We start from the raw sequence: 12,526 nt of genomic DNA, 5'->3' as shown, positions 1-12,526 counted from the left end.
TAGTCAGAATGAAGCAGTTCACAGAGCTTGAGGCAAAGTACCAATGGCACACTGTGGCTGGGACAGAAGTGTGCCTTCATTTCCATGTCTGAGATTTGAAAAACAAAGTAGACCAGCCAAAGGGTCATAATTAAAGACCCTATCAGCTCCACCTGTGGCAAGAAGTCCATTCTGAATGGGAAGGACTTTAGTTTGATGACAGTTTCTAGATTTTCTGTTGCTTGTTTCTTTTGTTTTGTTCTTGTTGATTGATTGGTTGGGTTTTTGTTGCTTTTGTTTTGAGGGGCTTGGGAGTCTCTTGGAGGATTTTGCCAGGTTTTCAATATTTTTGTTTGTTTGGTTGGTTGGTTTTCGCTTTGATTTTTGAGACAGGGTTTTCCTTTTAATTTTTTATTTTAATTTTATTAATTTATTCAGATTACAACTCAATTGTTATCCCATCACTTGTATCCTCCCATTTCTCCCTCCCTCTCGCTTTCACCCTATTCCCCTCCCCTAGGTCTATGACTGAAGGGGACCTCCTCCCGCACTATATGGTCATAGGCTATCAAGTCTCATCTTGGCAGCCTGCTTATTCTTTCTTTGAGTGCCACCAGGCCACCCCACCCAGGGGAAGTGGTCAAATATGGAGCAACAGAGTTCATGTCAGAGCGTGGGTTTTTCTTTTTAGTCCTGGCTGTCCTGAAACTCACTCAGTCTGGCCTTGAACTCGGAGAGATCTGCTTGCCTCAGCCTACCAAGTGCTGTGATTAATGGCTGTACCACCACCACAGGCAGATACACTCTGTTTTTAATACCAGAATACTAGGCTCCCAAATCCCTACAGGCTAGATGTTGCTCTGCCCTTCTATTAAGGAAACCTTTTAAAGTACTTGGGAAATGGGGACAGAGAGTGGTCTTAGACTTGATTATAAGTGTTTGCCACTCCATAAACTCACAGATTATATTTATCCTTGGAACTCCAGAATCCAAAGAGTAGAATGTACTATTTATTCATTATTCACAAATCCTTATTACATGTCCATTATTGGTAATATACTCATTGATCTTCTGTTGCACAGACATGGTTCTTGTCATGACCCCCAATCTGGAAACTAATTGACAACAACCTTGAAGAGTGCTATGTATAAAAAAAAAAACCCAATATACTACATGGGTGAAAAATACATACTCTTTGGTGTTTATTATTTTTTTACAGAAGAAAAATATTAGTTTTGAATCACTTACTATATCAGCCAGAACTGGACATGTTATTAAAAAAAAAAAAAAAAAAAAAAAAAAAAAAAAAAAAAAACCTCATTGGTAAAGTCAGGTGATCTCTGTTGTTGGCAATTCTGGGTGCATCCATTTCATCAAAATGAACCAAAGCAATCCCAAACTTAACAGTGGTGGTAAGATGTGTCTCTTAAAAGACTAAGTTCATTTCACTTACAAAGCCTAATACTAATAGTTATACAAAGTGTGAATGTTTCATACCTAGCAGCTAAGTGAGTTGTTTATATTTCCAACAGAAAATGCTTGCTTATGTGCAGAACTTGAAGAATCCACTAAATTCTTGTGCAATAATAAAAGGTGGGAAGCTAGAACTTCCTAGGGAGGGCTGGGTCTTCAGATTAAAAGCAACAACAAGCCGCCCTAGTGGCTTTGAAATAATGAGTCTCAGATGCTGAAAACTAGAAGTAAAATATGAACAATCTTGGTTGGCGGACATGCATCTACTACGTTTTATCAATCTGTAAGGCACATTTATTTCATATTTCAGTATGACTGAAATCAGGGTGAGTCATATAATATGTGGCATCATACAATTATTATTAACAATGCAAAAGTGGTCTGTTACTATTCTAAGAACATTTTATTCCTTCTACTAAATTGTAGTCATAGCTTATGCTGATCTTTCTAGATTATTACTCTGAATCTCATACATGGATAATGGCAACATTTTTATTTTCCAATCAACACACCCAAAATAACAAATTAGTTGAGAAACAGAGTATGAACCCAAATCAGCTAAGACCATTTTACTATGGACACTCTCTAGTATTATTAAGAAAGCAGAAAGTGAAGGTTGGGATGAGTAGGATTCAATTATAGAGAAATAGTAGAATGGGATGCCTCGAGAATGGGATGCTCCATTTCGTTGAAGCATCTATTGAGCGAGGTAACACTGGTACAAATCAAATTCTTTGGAATTCTGGAGTCTACTGCAAGTGGTAAGAAGTGAAGAGTCAAAGGACGAAGAGGCTACTGAGTCTTCAAAAGTAGCATGGTGATCTGGGGAGTTCATGATGCAATTTGCTGGTTCTGGAAGGGGCACTACGGACTTTACTATCAAGATATTGATATTGATATTGCATTTTACTGTGTCTGAAGACTACTTTGGGACACAGTTGCTTGGCTACAGCTTCTCCTCTTTGGATAAGGCAGTTTCTTAGGCTGTTGTACACCGAAGTATTTGAAAATTCAATACTCATGCCTGTATGAAACAAGGAAAGAAGGGAGGAGTAGATCACAGGGAACAAGTAGACACTGGAAAGCCTAGTAGGAAGGATCTGGGGAGAAAATTACCTGAGCAAGAAGGACTTTGTAGGCTTTATGTTGCTAAAACTGTCAGATATGGTGGGTGGCCGTGGTCATTATGCATTTATAAGTATATGAATCTTTCATAAATAAAAAACATTATAAAATAAAAAGTAAAACAAAAGAAAATAACCTACTACATAACAGAATAGAAAATACTATTTTTACTTTTAATTTTTCTTTATGTTTCCAATACAATTAAAAATTCATAACGTTATAAGTGTATAAATAAATACACAATATATAGAACTGTATTCTGAAACAATGATGATATGAAAAGAGAATTCAGTTATGTAGGAGCAGAGATTTCACATGCTACAGAAGCTAAGTTTGTTTAATTCAAATAGATAATTAAAAATAGGACTATTATAATCCCCATAATAATGATATAAAATCATAACTAGAAATGTAGAAAAGACTACAAGCACAAGAGGCTAGGAAATGGCTCACTAGTTAAACTGTTCACTTTACTAGTATAATGACCTCATTCAGATCCCCAGCAACTCACTCTCTCTCTCTCTCTCTCTCTCTCTCTCTCTCTCTCTCTCTCTCTCTCTCTCTCTCTCTCTCTCTCTCTCACACACACACACACACACACACACACACACACACACACACACAGGCACACCTTGCTTATTGGCCTGCACCTCTCACTACAGAGATGGGATATTCTGGGGGGAAAGATAAATCCCAGTGCTTCATTGGTCAGCATAAGTGATTGGTGAGTACCAAGTTCAATGAGAGAACTTGTCTAAAATGACTAAGGTAGAGAATGATAAATAATGACATCTACCAATCTCTGCCCTCTGTTCAGCTATGCACAAACCTAGCATACGACAAGATTAAGAGTGCCAGGGGAGAATCAAAATGGCACACTGTGAGAAAAATCCAAACCAAAAACAAAGAAAGTTATACTCAGCGAACTGAAGATCAGAAGTGATGTAAGATATACAAGGGGCCTGGGAGTTAACTCGTCAGCAGATAAAGCTGCTTGCTGTCGAGCCTGAGGACCTGAGTTTCAGCTCTGAGAACTTCACGAGAGAATTGACTCTTACAAGTTATCCTATGACCTCCACACCTGTACACACATGACATGTGGGTATGGGTGTACACACACACACACACACACACTGAATAAAAACGCATTTTAAAAGATTACCTAATTAAATTAAATAGCATAGAAAAGTATTATATATTGAGTGGAATATGACCAAGCACTGTTCAATAACAGCAAGGAAGCACCACAGTACATGACTTATTAAGAGATTATAGAGAAAAAAATAATAATCTTAATCAGCATAGAAAGTGCTCTTTATAAAGACCACTGTTTTTTTTAATGATTATTTTTTCATTAAGGAAAAAAAAGAAGTGGAACTTCTCATCCTGACACAAGATATTTTTTGTAGGAAAATGTCCACAAAATTATATTATCCTCTGAGTTATATTATACTTAGAGACTAGGGATGCAGCTCATTGGCAGAGCACTCGCCTGTCACTCACAAAATCCCGAGTACAAGACCCAGCATCACATAAACCAGGAGAGTATGTGCATGCTTATAACCCCAGCACTCAGAAAGAGAGACAAAACAAAGCCAGAAATTCAAGGTCATCTTCAGCTACAAACTGAGCTCCACATCAGTAAAGGATATATGAGACCCTGTCTCAAAAGCAAACAAACAAATATAATATGCTCATAATGAAATGTCAAAGTTCCCGTCCTATATGAGAAAATAACAAATATGTTCTCTTTCATTAGCTATATTCAATACAGAGCCAGAGATTAAAATAATGGTATGAAGACACCAAAGGCATCCAAATGGGAAAGGAAATGATAAATATATCCATACCTGGAGTTGACGTGAGTCCTTACATAGAAAATCCTCCAAAATAAATAAATGTGTAAAACATGTGTTCTATATACATAGACCACACTCACACATTAAAAAAAGTGAAGGGTTCAAATATTTGTATAAATATACTTTTAGCAACATTCACAGTAAACAAACAATAAGACAACATGTGAAAGCCTGTATATTAGGGGCTGGAGAGATGGCTCAGAGGTTAAGAGCACTAGCTGGTCTTCCGAAGGTTCTGAGTTCAATTCTCAGCAACCACATGGTGGGCGTAAACCCTCTGCAATGAAATCTAGCTATCAGGTCTCATCATGGTAGCCTGCTTATTCTTTCTTTGAGTGCCATCAGGCCTCCCTACCAAGGGTAGGTGGTCAAATATGAGGTACCAGAGTTCATGTCTAAGTCAATCTGTGCTCTCCATATAACTGTGGAGAATGTCCTAGATAGCATATGGCCATATAGTGGGGGACGAGGTCCCCCTTGGTCCCTCTCAGTCATAGACCTAGGGGAGGGGAATAGGGTAAAAGTGGGAGGGAGGGAGGAATGGGAGGATATAAGTGATGGGATAACAATTGAGTTGTAATCTGAATAAATTAATAAACTTTTTTAAAATGCAAAAAAAAAAATTAGATCTGGTTCCCTCTTCTGGTCTGCTGGCTCACGTGTGGGCAGAATACTGTATAAATAATAAATATATTTAAAAATAAATAAAAAGAAAGTCTGTTTCTTAGCTGATTAATAAATACATATGTTTATAAAATGAAATATTATTCAATCACAAAAGGCCTGAAGTATAGAAACCACAGTGCAAATGAACCCTGGGAACACTATATAAGCATAAGGAGAAAATCATACACAAAATCTCACATTTTACAATTTGTTTGTATGTGAACTACCTAGAATATAGAAGTCAAAAGGGATAGAAAACAGATGGGTGTTTTCCAGAGGCTAGGGGGAGGAACCTAAGAGGAGGGGTGGCTTAGTAAGTGTGGAGTGTGCTTGGAGCAATAACGCATATATTACCTTTCATAAATTCATAACTGAGGAGGAGGCATTGGAACTTAGAGAAACAGTTGACTGAGGGCTGTTCAGAAAGACTTACAATTATTTTTCAAGTACAATGGAAGGACTCTGCCTAGGGGACTAGAAGCTGCCTCATTGGAGCAATGGGTTTGAGCAGCCTCTCAAAGGCTACAGAAGAGCTTGGGGTTTAGTTCAGTAGAATACAGCAGAGGGGGCACAGGCAGAATTATAGAGCAACAGGAGAAGGTGGGAGCCACTTTAAGATGGGTACACAGGTGCCACGTGATAGCTAGAATGGGGTGGGTAGAAGGAAATGAACCAAAACATAAGGCTAGAAACCAAATCAAGAATCTTTTCAAACACTGAATATCTGGACTTCACACTAGTAACCATTTCCTTACCCAACTTTCTTAACGGGAAGCTTAGGGACATTATTAGTTCATGCCGTCAATCATTCGTGATCCCTGTGATCAACCACAATTGATATAGTACAGGGGCCAAATGAAAGTTTAGACTTTGGCCTTTTCATCCACGACACAATATCTTGTGATTTCTGATTTATCTATTTAGAAAAAAAAAATAGTCAAAATGGGAGCCCTAGACAATAGTTCCCAATTGTAGAGAACTTTTAGCCCCAGGAATCAGACTTAGAGCATACAAAAGCACGCATACTCACACATGCACAGAGGTATTTTAGATAATGTAGTCAAGTGACCAGCTAAATTAAGACACACAAGTATCTTCACAAAGCGTCAATACAATCTGGATCTGTACTATTCAAGAAAGCCACTGAAGTAAACTGGTAAGATTTATGACTAGCTGGAAAATTCTCAGTATGTCTAATTTGTAAATAACTCAAGCCTCTTTTCTGTATCAGGAATAATATAAACAGGTTTTCCTAAGTCCCATGGACCAAGAATTCATTAATGTCTTCTATGTCAGGACCACCATCTCTTCAAGTCTGAATTCTCTTGGTTAATTTTGCAATTATAGTTTGGTGTACACATATGTGTGCACCTTTGCGTAAGCGGTTAATCTAGAGAAGTGAGGCTTTGGAACATCTGTTATTTTCATTTCAGTCTCTCTTCAGCAGTGACATAACACATACTTCAGGGAACATCAGGTTGGGTGAGAAACACGAACAATGACATTTTTACATAACCATATATTATCCTTTGGGGGAGTTCATAAAACAATAGAACATGATTTGTATAACTTTTTTAGGGGAAAATTATTGAGCCATGCAGGTATGTCCCTGTACTGAGAAATAGGGACTCAATGAAACCTGCTGTTAATTTATAAAAGAATAAATTACTCATGACATATATGTCTTCATCTTTGATACTGACTTAAGTCCAGACATATTGAGTTTACCTTAGAATGAGTAATATTATTTCTTTTATCATACGTTCTGCACATTTTGTATACTGTACTGTCAATTTGTTTTTCTGTGTGTCCCCAAGCCAGATGAGGGACTATAAAGGGTTGCTCATACCTGGAACTTCTATCAGAGAACAGGCAGGAGTAGGGTGGCCCCCTACTAAAAAGCAAGAATCCTTTCTGCTTAACCCTTTTAGGACTAAACTCTGGAATGCTTCCACTTATGTTCTAACCCTTGGAAACTGTCAGATTGATTGAGAATAAAATATAGAGGAGATGTATCAGAGACTGTAAATGAAGAATAAATAGATGTTAAACACCTACCTTCAAAGATCTTGTATACCTCTAAGGTGCCACCATCATTATCATTTTTACCTTATGAGTCATATCAACATCAAAGAATTAGAGTGCTAACGTATTACATGTTATTATTACCATCCAGAAATCATTGTTGTAAATCAAACATTATATCAAATAAGTTGTAGAATTCCTTTGAAGTCCTATGACATAGGATTGAATCTAGAGATCCAAGCACTTTATTTTTACAAAGTATGCCACACATGGAAGTAAGAAGTATCCAAAGAAAAACTTCATGGTCATAAAAACTAAATTTAATAGTATTTATTTGAGCGAAGAACAACTTAGGAACCAGGCTTCAGTCAGAGCAGAAATCAGAACTCAGAGATGGAATGTTTAGAAAGCATTGCTTATATTTCAAATGTTAGGCTATTTTATATGATACTATAATATAATTAATATACTATATAACCATTTTTATAGGCTGCAGAATGGAAACATGGAGAATGAATCATCTTATTGGTCATGGTGAGCTGGCGTGGTCTCTAACTTGGCTAAAAATGATGCTTGCTAAATATCGCTGAATCCCATTTTGGGTTTTTCCAGACAGAGTTGCTCTGACTGGCCTTGGCTGTCCTGGACTCTCTTTGTAGACCAGGCTGGCCTCAAACTCACAGAGATCCACCTGCCTTTGACTCCTAAAATGCTGGGATCACAGATGTGCACCACTGTGTCTGGCTCGTTTTGGTTTTATTTTGGTTTTTTGTTTGTTTGTTTGTTTGTTTGTTTTTGTTTTTTGTTTGGCTTTGTTTTTTGTTTTTGTTTTTTTGCTTTTGTTTTTTGTTTTGTTTTGTTTTCTATCCTCAGTCACTTTGGCATTTCTAAGAAAGTTGGTAACTGGAGAAAGCCTCAGGCTAATTTACTTCTGTGTACATGAAACTTAACAAAAGGAATACTGTTAATCATATTTCAGGATGGTAGATGTAGTAAGGATTCTACAGTTCTGGTTTATTTAAAAAGAAAAACCACACAAACATATTATAAGAACATGTTTTAATCCCAGGTGTGGGGATATGGAGCTGCTCTGGACTGTCCACAGCAGCTCACTACAGTCAGCCTCAAGGCATGGTTTTGCCAGCTGCAGACAATTTAAGCAGTTATGTGGCATTTGGAATTCTGGGAATTTTTCAAAGGGTATATAAATGCTAGGGGCTCCTAGAGGTTCAGTTGGTGGTTGTTGATTATTCAAGGGAGTTGTTGAGAGTTTGTTAGTAGTCTTGCTCAAAAAAGAAACAAAACAAAATAAATTAGATTCAAGGAACGCCCCCCCACCGCCCAGTCCTTCTTTGTCTCCTATCTAGTGATAGGGGTGAAAAGGTGGGGGGCGGGGTAGGAACCCACAAAGTAGCTAAATCCAGCTATAGAAACCAAGAGATTGCCCCAAGGAAAGTCGAATGGAATCATTTTTCTGGCTTCATTTCTTTTTTGTGGATAGAAACTTCCAAAATGTCTTTAGAATGTTTGGATCCTTGCTCTGCGTTTGCTCCTTTGTGAGTAAGGAGCTAAGTACAAGTTTGGGTCAGCAACGATGAGAAATAATGTATGTATTTACCAGAAGAGCAACCTGAGACATGGGACTTGGAAGACATTAGAAAGAAGAATTTCAACAGAGCACAATCAGGAAGTGTGAGCCGAACCAGCAACGTCAAGAACTTAGATAACTGCACCAGCAAATCGCATCTGTCCGTGTTCCCATATAGACTCAGCCTCGAAGAATCTTACTCATGATTCTCACATCTACTTCCTCCATTTTTAACACAAGGGGAATTAAATTCATATGCTCTTTTTTTTCTTAAACATCAATTTTTATCATCCCATGGTTACCTGAACCTGTGATTTTATTCATGATTTCACCTTCCATTTCAAATACCAATGTCAAATGGCTCCCTGTCTACAAAAACTCAGAGACTTCATTTGAAGCCAATATTATACTACATTTCAGCATAATCAGGACTGAAACTATCTGGAACAAAAACCTGTAACTATTTGTCATGGCTAACCGTATGCAGGAGAAACAGGTTCCGTATGAATCCCACCTCCTTGCTTATTTAAAACCCACATAGAGCCCTTCGGTTGATTTCCTATTCTTCCTTACAATCTCATATCTTACACACTGACCTTTTACCTCCCGGGTGGTCACTGGAGGAACTCCTTTCCCTGGCCTCCAGCTTCACTCTGAATTCATAGCAGACTCCTTTAACTGCTTCCAGTGCATCCTGTAGAATTGCTGGAATCTGGTGTGAGCATGATATATTCTGACTGGATGCGTTCTCTCATTGTAGTTCTCCCATTGTGAATCATCCCTCTATAGGTTAGAAGTAATTTATGCATAAAGTAAATTATATTGAACAAATAAACAGGAAGACATATTGTTCAATAGCCAGGATACATTAAAATTAAATAGGGCTAAACTTGGTGCCCTAGAAGACAACATTAAAAACTGATCTGTATCTATATTTGGTTCACTCTCCTTTTTTCCTTTGATGACTAAATTTTCAGACAATGACTATGGAAGCATTATTTTCATATCTTTCCAGTATCACACCAAATTTATAAGCTTCAACTATGTTTACTCCTTTTTACATATGAGATATATCTTCCAAGATTCCCAATGGTAATGTCAAATCATACACCCACTGTTTTCTCTAATGTATATCAATGCCTAGAAAAAAAAGCTTAAAAGTTTAATTTAGGGGTTAAACACAATGGAACACTTGTAGCAATAACTTAATAAAACAGAAGTCTTTTAATGAAATGTTCCGATAACCAGTTATAGTAATGTGATCTCTCCTGTTCCTGCATGTGTTGATGCTTTATTATAATATGCTGAATGTATTCATTTAATGAAGCACATAAAATTTCTCTTTGGCATATTTGCATGTCAGTATCACTGTTCTTTCCTTTCATGTTCAGTATTAAGTAAATAAAGTCTCTTTAAATACAAACACTATGCTACTAGGACAGAGGTTTTTATAACTGGGACAGCTGCCAAGTAACTAGCAAGCAGGTTGCACGTATACATGTTGTAGATACATGGGACAAAGAAATGATCCACAACCTGGGCGAGATGGAGGGAGACTGTGGGAAATTTAACCACAATCTCAAAACGGCAAGCAAATTTAAATTTATTAATTATTCATTAAAATTTACATTTAATATTTTCATATGCTTTCTAACCAGATGAAGCCAGAGAAATGAAAGCATCTTATGTACTGAGCATTAAGCCAAGCTTTGTTTCAAGCAGCATATAAGTTTCTTGAATAACAGCTTCAGGTCTTATGGTCTGGGTTTGAACCTTTACCCAACTAGCATGATAACAGAGTAAAATGTGGGTTCCTGGATAAAAGAAAGTGATGGCATAAAGCACCCAGAAAATGCCTTCTGCCTACTTACTGAGAAGATTGACTTTTTCCCCTCCATTTTCTATATCCCTGCTAACATGACTTACAGATCCCTGACTTCTTTCTTTTTCCCTATCAAATAAGATCAGATTCCTGAAGTCCTGAAGACTGTGGATGGGACATAAATAACACATCTCTTAGTTTAGTCTCTTCTCAGGATCTCTTTCTATAACATATACAGTGTATCCGTGTAGAGGGACGTTTCCAAGATGTTTTCAAGGCATTATGTTACTGAGTAGGCATATAGCAAATATTATTTGATAGATTTTAAGTCTTCTTAAACCACTTCCTCATGGGCTCTTTGGACCAATAAATATCTTTACAAGAAAAGAAAAATCTACAGAGCCATGCTTTAAAAAAATAATAGACTTATTGTGTATGTAGCTTAGTTGTGATCTTCAACATATATGTGCCTATATATAACTTTCCTCTTGGACAGGAGAGTGACCGAAGTGGTTTGTCATTCCTATTTTGTTTTTCTAACATCATTAAAGTATGTGATGGGGTCAAGAACAGAATGTGCTGCCAAATAGTATAGCAACAAATTCTGTGATAAACAGAAAAAAATAAAGATATAAAATTGTTTTCTATCTTGAAGTCCTTTAGTCAAACAAATTAGCATCATAAATTACTGGGCTTCTTTATTCTTCTTTCATTTTGCAGGAAGAACCAAACATAAAAGAAATAAATGTTCGGCCATCAGAAATGGGATGTCTCACAATATGGTAGCATTTGAATTGACATGGTTGTTTTTGTATTTAAGTGTAAAAGGAACTTTATTTCGCTGTTTCAGTTGTTGTCTTGGAGGATTACTGCCTCTGTCTGCTAGCCTAGGCCTAATCCTGGAAGCTTCTAGCCACCTTATGATCTAACCTAGGCCTAGAATGTTTTCAGCCTCTGAGACTTAGTGCTTATCCCCCTTACTTGTTCTTCCTGAGCGCTGGGCTGGCTGGTTCAACTCAGCTGTTCCAGCTCAAACTCCTCCCCCAGCTGATTTAAAGAAGCTGCTTTTCTCTCAGCCTCTGCTTGGCCTCACACTAATTCCCTCAATCTGCTCTAAACTTCTGGATCCTTCTCGTTCTCTGGCTCTTTACCTGAGTTCTGTCTCTGCAACCTGTCTATTACTGTCCCAGTACAAGTGCCTCTGTCTCTCTCTGTATTAGCCTTAAGTAGCTTCCCTTTCCTCTCTCTTCTTGTGAGAGTTGGTGTATCTTATTCTTTTAAATCTTTCTCTGATTCGTCACTTTTTCTGCCACTCAATTAGACACCACTCTCAAACATGGGTGCTTTCTTTTACGAACTAACTTTACCTTCATTGTTTTGGGTTAAAGGCATGCACCACCATGCCTAGACCTAAGCTTATCTTTACCTGATACTTGCTCTATAGCAGGCTAGCCTTGAACTCAGAGCTGCTTGCCTGAGATTAAAGGCGTGTTTGTATTCCAGGTGGATTGCACAGACCTCTTGGCAGAGCAGCCAGGTTCTGAATTAAATTTCCTCTAATTTCAGGCCCACTACTCATTACCAGCATAGAGGGAGCTCTTTCTATGAGCTCACCTAAAAATGGCAGGGTGCAGCCATAGACATTTTGTCACAATTATGAATATCTCATACAAAATATTGCTCTGCCCCCTTTTAAAATTTACAACAGGTTAGTACAAACATTGAAATCAGACTGAGGTGTTGAGTGTTCCTGGTTCCATGTCTGACATGCACCTCCTCTTAGCTACGTGACTTTTGTGAATACACTTAGGGAATATATGGACAATGTGCATCCATTTTTCAGTGGAGACTGCAGGCATGCATGCAGATGGACAGGAGTCTTCTCTGTGGGATGGCAAGTCAGCAAACGTAGCTTGTAGGAAAGGGGGTTGGAATAAGAAAGGGGAGAGTGCCACAAGGAAAGCAGATTGGGACTGTTTATGAATAAAA

The sequence above is a fragment of the Acomys russatus genome, chromosome 26, assembly GCF_903995435.1.
Source record: "Acomys russatus chromosome 26, mAcoRus1.1, whole genome shotgun sequence".
In the NCBI taxonomy this organism is placed as follows: Eukaryota; Metazoa; Chordata; class Mammalia; order Rodentia; family Muridae; genus Acomys; species Acomys russatus.
The sequence above is the reverse complement of the archived record's forward strand: the minus strand, read 5'-3'. Positions refer to the sequence as shown.